We start from the raw sequence: 14,283 nt of genomic DNA, 5'->3' as shown, positions 1-14,283 counted from the left end.
GTATCATCTAATTATTATGTTTAATATTAATATCATTATTATGAATGCAATATAAAAGAGGACTAAAAGCTATTAAGCAAATCGATTAGGAAATAATGAGTATAAGTATCATGATGAAACTAAAATATTTTAAGATATTGATTTAGATAAAAATATCATTTTCATTATTTTTATCATTATTATTAATATTAAAAGTATCATTAATATTAAAACTATCATTTTTATTCAAGTTATTATTTTTAATAGAAATATCATTGTTATTATAAAATATCATTATTATTATCATTTTAATATTATTATTATTAAAAATTATCATTTTGAATAGAATTATTGTTATTATTACAGTTAATCTTAAAAAGTATCGTTATTATTAAAATTATCATGATTAGAAATATCATTTTATTATAATAAATATCATCATTAGTAAATAAATATTGTTATTATTATGATTATTAGTAGAATAATAATAATTATTATTATTATTACAAAATAATACAACTTTTACTCATTATTATTATTATTATCAATATTATTTTATCAAATAAATATGTGATACAAAGATATTTTTACCACACGTAATATAAGTACATTAATAATACACACTACTATATTTTTATGATATTAACTGAACTTTATAAATTTTATTACTTGAGATATATAAAAGTATATTTTTCTCATATATAAATTTTAATATAAATTTTTATTTATTAATAAATTACTTGTATTATTTACTCTAATAAAATCTTATAAATATATTTAAATATATAAAATGACTATATTTAAGTTAGATAATAAACATGTATAGATTTTGAAAGTTATTTTGGGTCAAGTTGACTTTTGTTGACTTTTGCATGATAATCTCGAGCATTAGGATTGTGATACATTACGACTTAACCTAAATTGTTAGACAGATATTGACCAACATATAAATATATATAATTAATATAGGTTCATGAATCCAAGGCCAACCTTGCACCTGTTCAGTGTAGTCATATGCATAAATCACTACGAAATACAGTATCGTGAGTTTCATTTGCTCCCTTTTTAAATGCTTTTGCAATATATATTTTTGGGACTGAGAATACATGCGCTGCTTTTATAAATGTTTTACGAAATAGACACAAATAATCGAAACTACATTATATGGTTGGATTATCGAAACCGAATATCGCCCCTTTTAGCTTGGTCGCCTAAGAATTAGTTGGACGTTATAATTGCCTTCTAATTGACGTGAATCCTAAAAATAGATCTATGGACCTTGACAAGTCTCATTCAGGTTACGAATGTTTTAGTACTTCGATCGATATATACTGATTGCGACGGCCGGTATATAGCATGCAGTTTACGAAATGCCTATATGTGGGAGATATTCTAAATGCATCCTATCAGTTCGGTTATCAAGTGTTCACCATATGAATGATTTTTATCTCTATGCAGTTTGCGAAATGTCTGATATGAGATGTATGTTTATGAGAAATGGAAATGAAAATCTTGTGGTCTATTAAATTAATGGAAATGATTGTTTATGATAAACTAATGAACTCACTAACCTTTTGATTGACACTTGTAAGCATGTTTATTCTCAGGTATGAAAAAAATATTCTGCTGTGCATTTGCACATTTTAAATATAGTACTTGGAGTCATTCATGGCATATTTCAAAAGACGTTGCATTCAAGTCGTTGAGTTCAATAAAGATTATTATTAAGTAAATGACAGATTAAGTCATTATAGTTTGGATATATTATGAAATGGTATGCATGCCTGTCAACTTTAGTTGTAATGAAAGTTTGTCTTTTAAAAACGAATGCAATGTTTGTAAAATGTATCATATAGAGGTCAAATACCTCGCAATGAAATAAATTATTATGTAACATTTATAATCGATATGAACGGGGCATTTCATTGAGGACCTTTCGGACCGACTTACTACTTGCATACTTTTCATATCGACTTTTACCGCACATTAACTGTGAGTTGTAGCTCGCTTTTTTACTTTAACTATTTTTGGGACTGAGAATACATGTGCTTTTTATGTTTTATGAAATGTCTCGTTCATATTGATTATAAACGTTCCATATTAATTTATATCGTCGCGAGGTTTTGACCTCTATATGAGACGTTTTTCAAAGACTGCATTCATTTTTAAAACAACCATAACCTTTATTTTATCGATAAAGGTTTAAAAAGCATTACGTAGATTATCAAATAATGATAATCTAAAATATACCGTTTACACACGACCATTACATAATGGTTTACAATAAGAATATATTATTACATCAAAAATAAGTTTCTTGAATGCAGTTTTTACATAATATCATACAAGCATGGACTCCAAATCTTGTCCTTATTTTAGTATGCAACAGCGGAAGTTCTTAATAATCACCTGAGAATAAACATGCTTAAAACGTCAACAAAAATGTTGGTGAGTTATAGGTTTAACCTATATATTATCAAATCATAATAATGGACCACAAGATTTCATATTTCAATATACATCCCATACATAGAGATAAAATTCATTCATATGGTGAACACCTGGTAACCGACATTAACAAGATGCATATAAGAATATCCCCTATCATTCCGGGAAATCCTTCAGACATGATAAAAATGTATTCGAAGTACTAAAGCATTTGGTACTTTGGATGGGGTTCGTTAAGCCCAATAGATCTATCTTTAGGATTCGCGTCAATTAGTAGATCGGTTTACTAATTCTTAGGCTACCAAGCAAAAGGGGCATATTCGGCTTCGATCATTCACCCATATAATGTAGTTTCATTTACTTGTGTCTATTTCGTAAAACATTTATAAAACTGCATGTATTCTCTTCCCAAAATATTAGATTTTAAAAGTGGGACTATAACTCACTTTCACAGATTTTTACTTCGTCGGGAATTAAGACTTGGCCACTGGTCGATTCACTAACCTATAACAAATATGTACATATATATCAAAGTATGTTCAAAATATATTTACAACATTTTTAATACGTTTTACTGTTTTAAATTTATTAAGTCAGCTGTCCTCGTTAGTAACCTACAACTAGTTGTCCACAGTTAGATGTACAGAAATAAATCGATATATATTAACTTGAATCAATCCACGAACCAGTGTATACACGTCTCAGGCTAGATCACAACTCAAAGTATATATATATTTTTGGATTCAACCTTAACCCTGTATAGCTAACTCCAACATTACTGCATATAGAGTGTCTATGGTTGTTCCAAATAATATATATACATGGGTCGATATGATATGTCAAAACACTTGCATACGTGTCTATGGTATCCCAGTATTACAGAATATATTAAAATACATATATAATACAATATAAGTTAGCTAGAATATGATTTGTATTGAATTGTTACAATATTTCCCGTAGCTACAACAATCAAAAAATATCCAATCTTGTTTTACCCATAACTTCTTTGTTTTAAATCCGGTTAGAGTGAATAAAATTGCTATGGTTTCATATTGAACTATATTTTAGGAATCTAAACATAAAAATTATAGGTTTATAGTCAGAAATATAAGTTACAAGTCATTTTTGTAAAGGTAGTCATTTCAGTCGAAAGAACGACGTCTAGATGACCATTTTGGAAAACATACTTCCACTTTGAGTTTAACCATGATTTTTGGATATAGTTTCATGTTCATAAGAAAAATAATTTTTCCAGAAGAATAACTTTTAAATCAAAGTTTATCATAGTTTTTAATTAACTAACCCAAAACAGCCCGCGGTGTTACTACGACGGCGTATATCCAGTTTTACGGTGTTTTCGAATTTAAATCATTAAGTTAGCATATCATATAGATATAGAACATGTGTTTAGTTGATTTTAAAAGTCAAGTTAGAAGGATTAACTTTTGTTTGTGAACAAGTTTAGAATTAACTAAACTATGTTCTAGTGATTACATGTTCAAATCTTCGAATAAGATAGTTTTATATGTATGAATCGAATGATGTTATGAACATAATTACTACCTCAAGTTTAGTAGGTAAACCTACTGGAAGTGACAAGATATGATCTAGCTTCAAAGGATCTTGGATGGCTTGAAAGTTCTTGAAGTAGAATCATGACACGAAAACAAGTTTAAGTAAGATTATCACTCGAATTAAGATAGTTATAGTTATAGAAATTGAATCAAAGTTTGTATATGAGTATTACCTTGATTTAGAATGATATCTTACTGTAAACAACAAGGATTTCTTGAGGTTGGATGATCACTTTACAAGATTGGAAGTGAGCTAGTAAACTTGGAAGTATTCTTGATTTTATGAAACTAGAACTTGTAGAATTTATGAAGAACACTTAGTACTTGAAGATGGAACTTGAGAGAGATCAATTAGATGAAAAAAATTGAAGAATGAAAGTGTTTGTAGGTATTTTTGGTCGTTGGTATATGGATTAGATATAAAGGATATGTAATTTTGTTTTCATGTAAATAAGTCATGAATGATTACTAATATTTTTGTAATTTTATGAGATATTTCATGCTAGTTGCCAAATGATGGTTCCACATATGTTAGGTGTAGCGACCCGACAAAATCTTCATTGACGGCGCCGTCTACTTAGGTCCCGTTACGTGGTCATAAGTCTTTAAAACAACGTTTGACCAAAAGATGTGTCGCATTCATTTCAAATGTAAAGATTGTTCAAAGTTTAAGAGAATAGTTCCACCACAAGTTACGTTACAAAGTTATAAGTACAAATGAAACTTATGTGACACAATTTAAAAGTAGCCAAAAGACACTCCATGTATGCATATATATACTCGACATCCAATGCAAGTATCAAAATAATGAGCGGAAGCATGTATCATGTATCGTTCAAGGACCTGAGAAAAACATAGAAATCTGTCAACGAAAACGTTGGTGAAATCATAGGTTTAAGTAAGTAAGTACAAGTGAACCACAAGATTTGCAACAATGAGATAATAGTAATACATTCCAAAAGTTTGTTTCACGAGCACCCAATTATCAATGCTTAACATTCCTTCCATTGAACCCCATCACTTAGTGCTAGAACATACACTGTTTCTCGAAAATATATTTCATTCGTAAACGGTAGCGAACCGTTTGAATGAGGGTTTGTCAAACCCATATGGATCCATACAACATAAGTTCTCGCTTACACCCGGCAAGTGTAACTAATGATAATCGAATTGAGGATTTTGTTCTAAACTCGTATGTAGAATGTTTGTTTTCCTGTACTTGTGTTCACTTAGTAAAGAAATGTTTATGTTTTCTCATCCCAAATGTAAGTTCAAAAAGAGTAAAAGTGGGACTATGATCTCACCTTGAGTGCACGAGTAGTAAAGTACTTCAACAAGTAAACGTGTGCAAAGAACAATGCTAGTCTTGACCTAAACAATAGGTTGTATCAATAACGGTAAACACGATAGGTCAAAGATGTTCAATTAGTCCTATGGCTCGTTAAGACTCGATCATAATAGCATGTGAATCAAATTGTCATGTTTCATGCAAGGTACAAGTATAAAAACATGTTAGAACGATTGCACAAATATTTGGTTAAGTTTGATTAAAAGTCAACTTGGTCGGGTAAAAGTCAACGAAAAAGTCAACATGTTCGGGTCGGGTCCCGAACTATTTTTCTGAGGTTTTTAATCATATATGAGCATGTTAGAACAAGTTTCATGTGAATCGGAGGTCCGTAGTATGCCAAACATTTTTCGTATTTTGGACATGGAGGTCAGAACCTGACCACGGCTTATGTCGCGCCGCGACATAAGCTGGCCGCGCCGCGGCATTGGCCGTGCGCTGGTACCTGGTCAGTCTCAATTGTTCAAGTCCCAAATCAAAACTCTTTCAAGCATAAATTACAAACCGCTAACTCTTAGAACTCGCACCTTATATCGTTGGAAAGGTAATTTGACAAAGAACACAACTAAATATATTTCACCAACCAAAAACATTATTTGGAACAATCGGCTTTCCAAAATAAATGATCGATTAATGCACACATTTAATACTCGAATTTGATAAGTGCACATTTATGATTCGGGCATTTAATGCATACATACAACACGCCGTTTTGTAGGTAATCGAGCATACAATACAACTAACTACTTACTAACAATAATTCATGGCATTCAATGTATCATCTATTCATTTCAAGCTTCTCAAACCCTAACCCAAATTCACCAAAAATTACTAATCAAGTTTATGGAGTTTTCTCAAGCAACCTACACATCAAATTGAAGCTAGTGATACTAGGAACACAATTAGAACATGAACTTTTAACATCTAACAACATATGATCATCCAAAATTCAAGAACAACACACCAAAATTCAAGTTCATGCTAGTTATACTAAAACAACGACATCGAGCATACAAATTACATACACGACATCACAATGAGCCATAGACACTAACTAACACCATTTCAAGTCAAAAACACGAATTTAGAGAAATCTAGAGTTTTAGAAATGTTACCCAAACGAGATGAAGTTGGTACCAAAATGAAGAGGATGAAGAGAGGATCACGAATATGTAATTTATTTTGTTGTAAGCCTCCTAGGTCGAATTTAGATGATGATTGAATGAATTTGGTAAATGTGTGTGTGTTCTTGCTAGAGAGAAAGAGAGAGAGAGGGAGATGGTTGAATGGTGGTGATTGGGGTGGACTAGTTGACCTAGTCAACTAGTTTGCCCCGTGTCAATTTTAGTCCCTCGAGTTTGTAGTCGGGTGCGAAAAGTACCTAAACGGAATATTTTAAAACGCGTATTAACGGGAGATGTTATAAACATATAATGGAGTTTAAATTAGTATAACGGAAAAGTAAATGGAAAAAGGCGGGATGTTACATTACCTACTCCTTAAAAGAAATTTCGTCCCGAAATTTAAGTAGGCGTAGTAGTCGTTGTTTCTTCCTCGAGATCTTGCGTTTCTGAATTCACGAATAGATGAGGATACTTCCTTTGCATTTGATCTTGTCTTTCCCAAGTAAACTTGGGTCCCCTTTTGGCATTCCAACAGACTTTAACAATCGGGATTCGGCTTTGTTTCAATGTCTTGACGGAGGTGTCCACAATTTCAACCGGTTCCTCCACAAAATGAAGTTTGTCATCAATAGTAAGTTCCTCGAGAGGGATGACGATATCGGGTTCGGCAAGACACTTTTTCAAGTTAGATACATGGAAGGTAGGATGAACGGAACTCAGTTGAGGCGGAAGATCTAAACGATAAGCAACGGTTCCAATACGCTCCAAGATTTCGAAAGGACCAATATACCGCGGATTTAGCTTCCCGCGTTTCCCAAAACGGATTACACCCTTCCAAGGTGCGACTTTTAACATTACTCGGTCACCGACTTGAAATTCAAGATCGTTGCGTCGTTTGTCGGTATAGCTCTTTTGACGACTTCGGGCCGTCCTAAGCCTATCTCGGATTTGAACGATTTTCTCGTTGGTTTCGTGAATGAGTTCGGGTCCGGTGATTTGCACGTCGCCTACCTCGGCCCAACAAAGAGGTGAACGACATTTGCGGCCATATAGCGCTTCAAAAGGTGCGGCTTTAATACTCGCGTGATAACTATTGTTATAAGAGAACTCGGCGAGAGGTAAGTGCTTGTCCCAAGCTTTTCTAAAATCAACCACGCAAGCTCGTAACATGTCTTCCAAGGTTTGAATTGTACGTTCACTTTGTCCATCGGTTTGAGGATGATATGCGGTGCTCATGTCTAAACGCGTTCCCAACGCTTCTTGCAATGTACGCCAAAATCTAGAAATGAAACGGCCATCTCGGTCGGAGATAATCGATAAAGGTACACCGTGTCGGGCTACGATCTCCTTAATGTAAAGTTGTGCAAGTTTCTCCATTTTGTCCGTTTCTTTCATGGCAAGGAAGTGTGCGGATTTGGTGAGACGGTCAACAATAACCCAAATGGTATCATAACCGCCCGTCGTTTTTGGTAGTTTGGTGATAAAATCCATCGTTATTCTTTCCCACTTCCATTGCGGGATCTCGGGTTGTTGAAGTAGTCCGGACGGTCTTTGGTGTTCGGCTTTGACTTTGGAACATGTCAAACACTTGGAAACATAAGTAGCTACGTCCCTTTTGATGTTCGGCCACCAATATAGTTGTTTAAGGTCGTGGTACATCTTATTGGCACCGGGGTGAATCGAGTATCGTGACTTATGGGCTTCATCTAAAATAAGGCTTCGTAGGTCCCCATAACTAGGCACCCAAATCCTTCCAGCGTAATATCGGAGTCCGGTCTCCCTAATTTCGAATCGAGAGACGAGAATGTTCAAGAGCTCGTGTGAAAGGTTTTCATCCTTGAGGGCCTCATCTTGGGCTACACGAATTTGACTATTGAGGTTGCTGTGAATGGTGATGTTTAAAGCTCGGACACGAAGAGGCACCGCTCTTTCTTTTCGACTTAAGGCATCGGCTACTACATTTTCCTTCCCGGGATGGTAACGAAGCTCGCAATCGTAATCGTTCAAAGTTTCAATCCACCGTCGTTGTCTCATGTTTAGTTGCTTTTGATCAAAAATGTGTTGGAGACTTTTGTGGTCGGTAAAGATAGTACTCTTGGTTCCATAAAGATAGTGTCTCCACATTTTAAGTGCAAAGACAACGGCTCCGAGTTCGAGATCATGCGTCGTGTAGTTTCGTTCATGAATTTTGAGTTGTCGGGAGGCATAAGCAATGACTTTCTTTCGTTGCATCAATACACACCCAAAACCATGTTTCGAGGCATCGCAATATACAACAAAATCATCATTGCCTTCGGGAAGTGACAAGATAGGAGCGGTGGTTAGCTTTGTCTTCAAGATTTGGAACGCGGATTCTTGCTCGGTCGCCCAAATGAATTTCTTTTCCTTGTGAGTTAATGCGGTTAGAGGACGTGCAACCAAAGAGAAGTTTTCGATGAATCTATGATAGTACCCGACGAGACCCAAGAATTGACGAATGTGAGTAGGAGTAGTAGGAGTCTCCCATTTACTAATGGCTTCGATCTTCGTGGGATCGACTTTAATACCTTGATCACTTACAACATGACCAAGAAATTGAACTTCCTTCAACCAAAATTCACACTTGGAGAATTTGGCATAAAGTCGTTCTTGTCTCTAGAGTTCAAGCACAAGTCGGAGATGTTGTTCGTGCTCTTCTTCATTTTTAGAATAGATCAATATATCATCAATGAACACAATAACGAATTTATCGAGATACGGTTTGCACACACGGTTCATAAGATCCATGAACACCGCTGGTGCGTTAGTGAGACCAAATAGCATGACGAGGAATTCATAACTACCATAACGAGTCCGGAAAGCGGTTTTGGAGACATCTTCCCCCTTAACCCTTAATTGATGATAACCCGAGCGGAGATCGATTTTCGAATATACACAAGACCCTTGTAGTTGATCAAAGAGGTCATCGATGCGAGGAAGAGGATATCGGTTCTTAACCGTCAATTTATTTAGTTCACGATAATCAATGCACATTCGTAGGGATCCGTCTTTCTTTTTAACAAACAAAATCGGAGCGCCCCAAGGTGAATGGCTAGGTTGGATAAAACCACGGTCAAGTAGTTCTTGGATTTGACTTTGCAATTCTTGCATTTCGGATGGAGCAAGTCTATACGGTGCACGTGCTACGGGTGCGGCTCCCGGAATAAGATCGATTTGGAATTCAACCGGTCGATGAGGTGGAAGACCCGGCAATTCGTCGGGAAATACATCGGAAAAGTCACTAACAATTGGCACATCATCGATATGCTTCTCATCGGACTCGACTTTCTTAACGTGGGCAAGGATAACAAAACAACCCTTACGGAGTAGTTTTCTAACTTTAAGGCACGAAACGAGGTTGAGTCTGGTGCAACTCTTATCGCCATAAACAATCAAAGGTTCACCATTCTCGATAGGAATTTGGATTGCGTTAAGATCACAAAGGATGTGAGATTTCGTTTTGACTAACCAATTCATACCGATTATTACATCAAAGCTTCCTAGTTCCATGGGTATCAAGTCAATTTCAAATTCCTTACCCAAAATGTTTAACGTACACCCCCGGTAATATGTGTCGGCACTTAATAGTTTCCCGTTAGCCACTTCAATGGTATAAATGGTATCTAATGGAAGAGGTGGAGTGCTAAAAGAATGAGTCAAAGTCTTGGATACAAAGCATTTATCGGCACCCGAATCGAATAAGCAAGAGACATAAGAATTGTTGAGAAGAAACGTACCCATGACTAGTTCAGTGTCATCCCGGGCTTCCTCGGTGTTGATGTTGAAAGCTCGGCCATGCGTATTGGGGTTATCTTTCCTCTTCGGGCATGCATTTCTATAATGGCCCGTTTGGCCACATTCGTAACAAGTGCCCGTCTTTGGTGCATTGGGCCACTTTCGAGCGACGGGAGTGGCACTTTTACAATCGTTGGCCTTATGACCAATTCCTTGGCACCGATGGCAAATTAGCTTACTACATTCGCCAAAGTGATGTTTGTTGCATTTGTTGCAAAGAGGTAGAATTCCGGCATAACCCTTCTTGCCGTCGGAGGTGAAAGATTTCTTGGCAAAGTTGTTGTTGCTTGATTGGGGAGCTTCCCATTTTCTTTTGTTGTTACCCGACTTATCCTCGGCTTTAGGTGCCGGTACTACGATTTCGTCCACTGTCTCTATCAATTTGCGGGCCATGTTCAAAGCTTCTTGATGATTAGGGGGTTTGGATGACATTACTCCGTGTTTGATGCTCTTTGGAAGACCATCCATGTAAAGTTCAACCCTTAAAGCTTCGGGGTTCACAAGATTTGGGCACATCAAGGCTAGTTCGGAAAATCGTTGATTATAAGCCTTGAGATCATTTCCGATCGCCTTTAAAGTTCTTAGCTCTTGTTCGAGCCTTCGGGTTTCTTCACGAGGGAAATATTCGACAATCATCTTTTCCCTCAAGTCAGCCCAAGAGAGGGCGTGAGCTTCATCGGTACCCATCGATTGTACATAAGTATTCCACCATGTAAGAGCGACACCGGCGAAGGTGTGAGTGGAGTATTTGACCTTGTCTTGGTCCCGACAACCGCTTATGCTAAAGACGGCTTCCGTTTGCTCAAACCATCGGGTGAGCACGACCGGTCCCCCGGTTCCATCAAAAGTGTGAGGTTTGCACCCCATGAAAGCTTTATAGGAGCATCCCTCGTTTGAGTTTCCGGCTCCATTGTTGTTGTTGTTGTTGTTGTTGTTGTTGTGGTTGTTATTATTGTTGTTGTTGGATGAGTGACCGGCCATGGCCGCATCTACGGCGGTGGCTATCATCCGTTCGAGAGCTTGTTCGGGAGTTTCATTGCGGCGTACACGACGAGGAGCCATTGTTCCTTCAAGACACAAGAATATCATTGATTAGTATTCTCAATAATACTAATCGTGATATAGAATAAAGATAAAGAGAAATTTTCCTCGACTCGCCTTAATTTCTTTATGTCATAATGTCGGAACGTTCATATGAGTCACCGTAATATAATCCCGGAAATTATATTACCCTGATTCATATGTGCATTCGACATCATTTCATATAGTCAAGGTGGCGTGTCAATCAAATTAAACAACGTGAGATTAAGATGAACTAAGAGTAGATATGAGTAGAAGCGTTCGAATATAAATGCACAAGTAGTCAAGTAATTCCTACTTCAAGTCTATATGCCGGTTGTAGTCTAGACTCACCAATGTACCCTATGACTCGGGGTCGACACCAATGAACTCTAAATCCCTACAACCAACGCTCTGATACCATCTGTAGCGACCCGACAAAATCGTCATTGACTGCGCCGTCTACTTAGGTCCCGTTACGTGGTCATAAGTCTTTAAAACAACGTTTGACCAAAAGATGTGTCGCATTCATTTCAAATGTAAAGATTGTTCAAAGTTTACGAGAATAGTTCCACCACAAGTTACGTTACAAAGTTATAAGTACAAATGAAACTTATGCGACACAATTTAAAAGTAGCCAAAAGACGCTCCATGTATGCATATATATACTCGACATCCAATGCAAGTATCAAAATAATGAGCGGAAGCATGTATCATGTATCGTTCAAGGACCTGAGAAAAACATAGAAATCTGTCAACGAAAACGTTGGTGAAATCATAGGTTTAAGTAAGTAAGTACAAGTGAACCACAAGATTTGCAACAATGAGATAATAGTAATACATTCCAAAAGTTTGTTTCACGAGCACCCAATTATCAATGCTTAACATTCCTTCCATTGAACCCCATCACTTAGTGCTAGAACATACACTGTTTCTCGAAAATATATTTCATTCGTAAACGGTAGCGAACCGTTTGAATGAGGGTTTGTCAAACCCATATGGATCCATACAACATAAGTTCTCGCTTACACCCGGCAAGTGTAACTAATGATAATCGAATTGAGGATTTTGTTCTAAACTCGTATGTAGAATGTTTGTTTTCCTGTACTTGTGTTCACTTAGTAAAGAAATGTTTATGTTTTCTCATCCCAAATGTAAGTTCAAAAAGAGTAAAAGTGGGACTATGATCTCACCTTGAGTGCACGAGTAGTAAAGTACTTCAACAAGTAAACATGTGCAAAGAACAATGCTAGTCTTGACCTAAACAATAGGTTGTATCAATAACGGTAAACACGATAGGTCAAAGATGTTCAATTAGTCCTATGGCTCGTTAAGACTCGATCATAATAGCATGGGAATCAAATTGTCATGTTTCATGCAAGGTACAAGTATAAAAACATGTTAGAACGATTGCATAAATATTTGGTTAAGTTTGATTAAAAGTCAACTTGGTCGGGTCAAAGTCAACGAAAAAGTCAACATGTTCGGGTCGGGTCCCGAACTATTTTTCTGAGGTTTTTAATCGTATATGAGCATGTTAGAACAAGTTTCATGTGAATCGGAGGTCCGTAGTATGCCAAACATTTTTCGTATTTTGGACATGGAGGTCAGAACCTGACCACGGCTTATGTCGCGCCGCGACATAAGCTGGCCGCGCCGCGGCATTGGCCGTGCGCTGGTACCTGGTCAGTCTCAATTGTTCAAGTCCCAAATCAAAACTCTTTCAAGCATAAATTACAAACCGCTAACTCTTAGAACTCGCACCTTATATCGTTGGAAAGGTAATTTGACAAAGAACACAACTAAATATATTTCACCAACCAAAAACATTATTTGTAATAATCGGCTTTCCAAAATAAATGATCGATTAATGCACACATTTAATACTCGAATTTGATAAGTGCACATTTATGATTCGGGCATTTAATGCATACATACAACACGCCGTTTTGTAGGTAATCGAGCATACAATACAACTAACTACTTACTAACAATAATTCATGGCATTCAATGTATCATCTATTCATTTCAAGCTTATCAAACCCTAACCCAAATTCACCAAAAATCACTAATCAAGTTTATGGAGTTTTCTCAAGCAACCTACACATCAAATTGAAGCTAGTGATACTAGGAACACAATTAGAACATGAACTTTTAACATCTAACAACATATGATCATCCAAAATTCAAGAACAACACACCAAAATTCAAGTTCATGCTAGTTATACTAAAACAACGAGATCGAGCATACAAATTACATACACGACATCACAATGAGCCATAGACACTAACTAACACCATTTCAAGTCAAAAACACGAATTTAGAGAAATCTAGAGTTTTAGAAATGTTACCCAAACAAGATGAAGTTGGTACCAAAATGAAGAGGATGAAGAGAGGATCACGAATATGTAATTTATTTTGTTGTAAGCCTCCTAGGTCGAATTTAGATGATGATTGAATGAATTTGGTAAATGTGTGTGTGTTCTTGCTAGAGAGAAAGAGAGAGAGAGGGAGATGGTTGAATGGTGGTGATTGGGGTGGACTAGTTGACCTAGTCAACTAGTTTGCCCCGTGTCAATTTTAGTCCCTCGAGTTTGTAGTCGGGTGCGGAAAATACCTAAACGGAATATTTTAAAACGCGTATTAACGGGAGATGTTATAAACATATAACGGAGTTTAAATTAGTATAACAGAAAAGTAAATGGAAAAAGGCGGGATGTTACAATAGGTGACTCACATGGGCTGCTAAGAGCTAATCATTGGAGTGTATATACCAATAGTACATACATTTAGAAGCTGTGTATTGTAGGAGTACGAATATGGGTGCATACGAGTAGAATTGTTGATGAAATTGAACGAGGATGTAATTGTAAGCATTTTTGTTAAGTAGAAGTATTTTGATAAGTGTCTTGAAGTCTTTAAAAAGTGTATGAA

This window comes from Rutidosis leptorrhynchoides, chromosome 3, assembly GCF_046630445.1.
Source record: "Rutidosis leptorrhynchoides isolate AG116_Rl617_1_P2 chromosome 3, CSIRO_AGI_Rlap_v1, whole genome shotgun sequence".
NCBI lineage: Eukaryota > Viridiplantae > Streptophyta > Magnoliopsida > Asterales > Asteraceae > Rutidosis > Rutidosis leptorrhynchoides.
Note: the sequence above shows the minus strand (reverse complement) of the source record.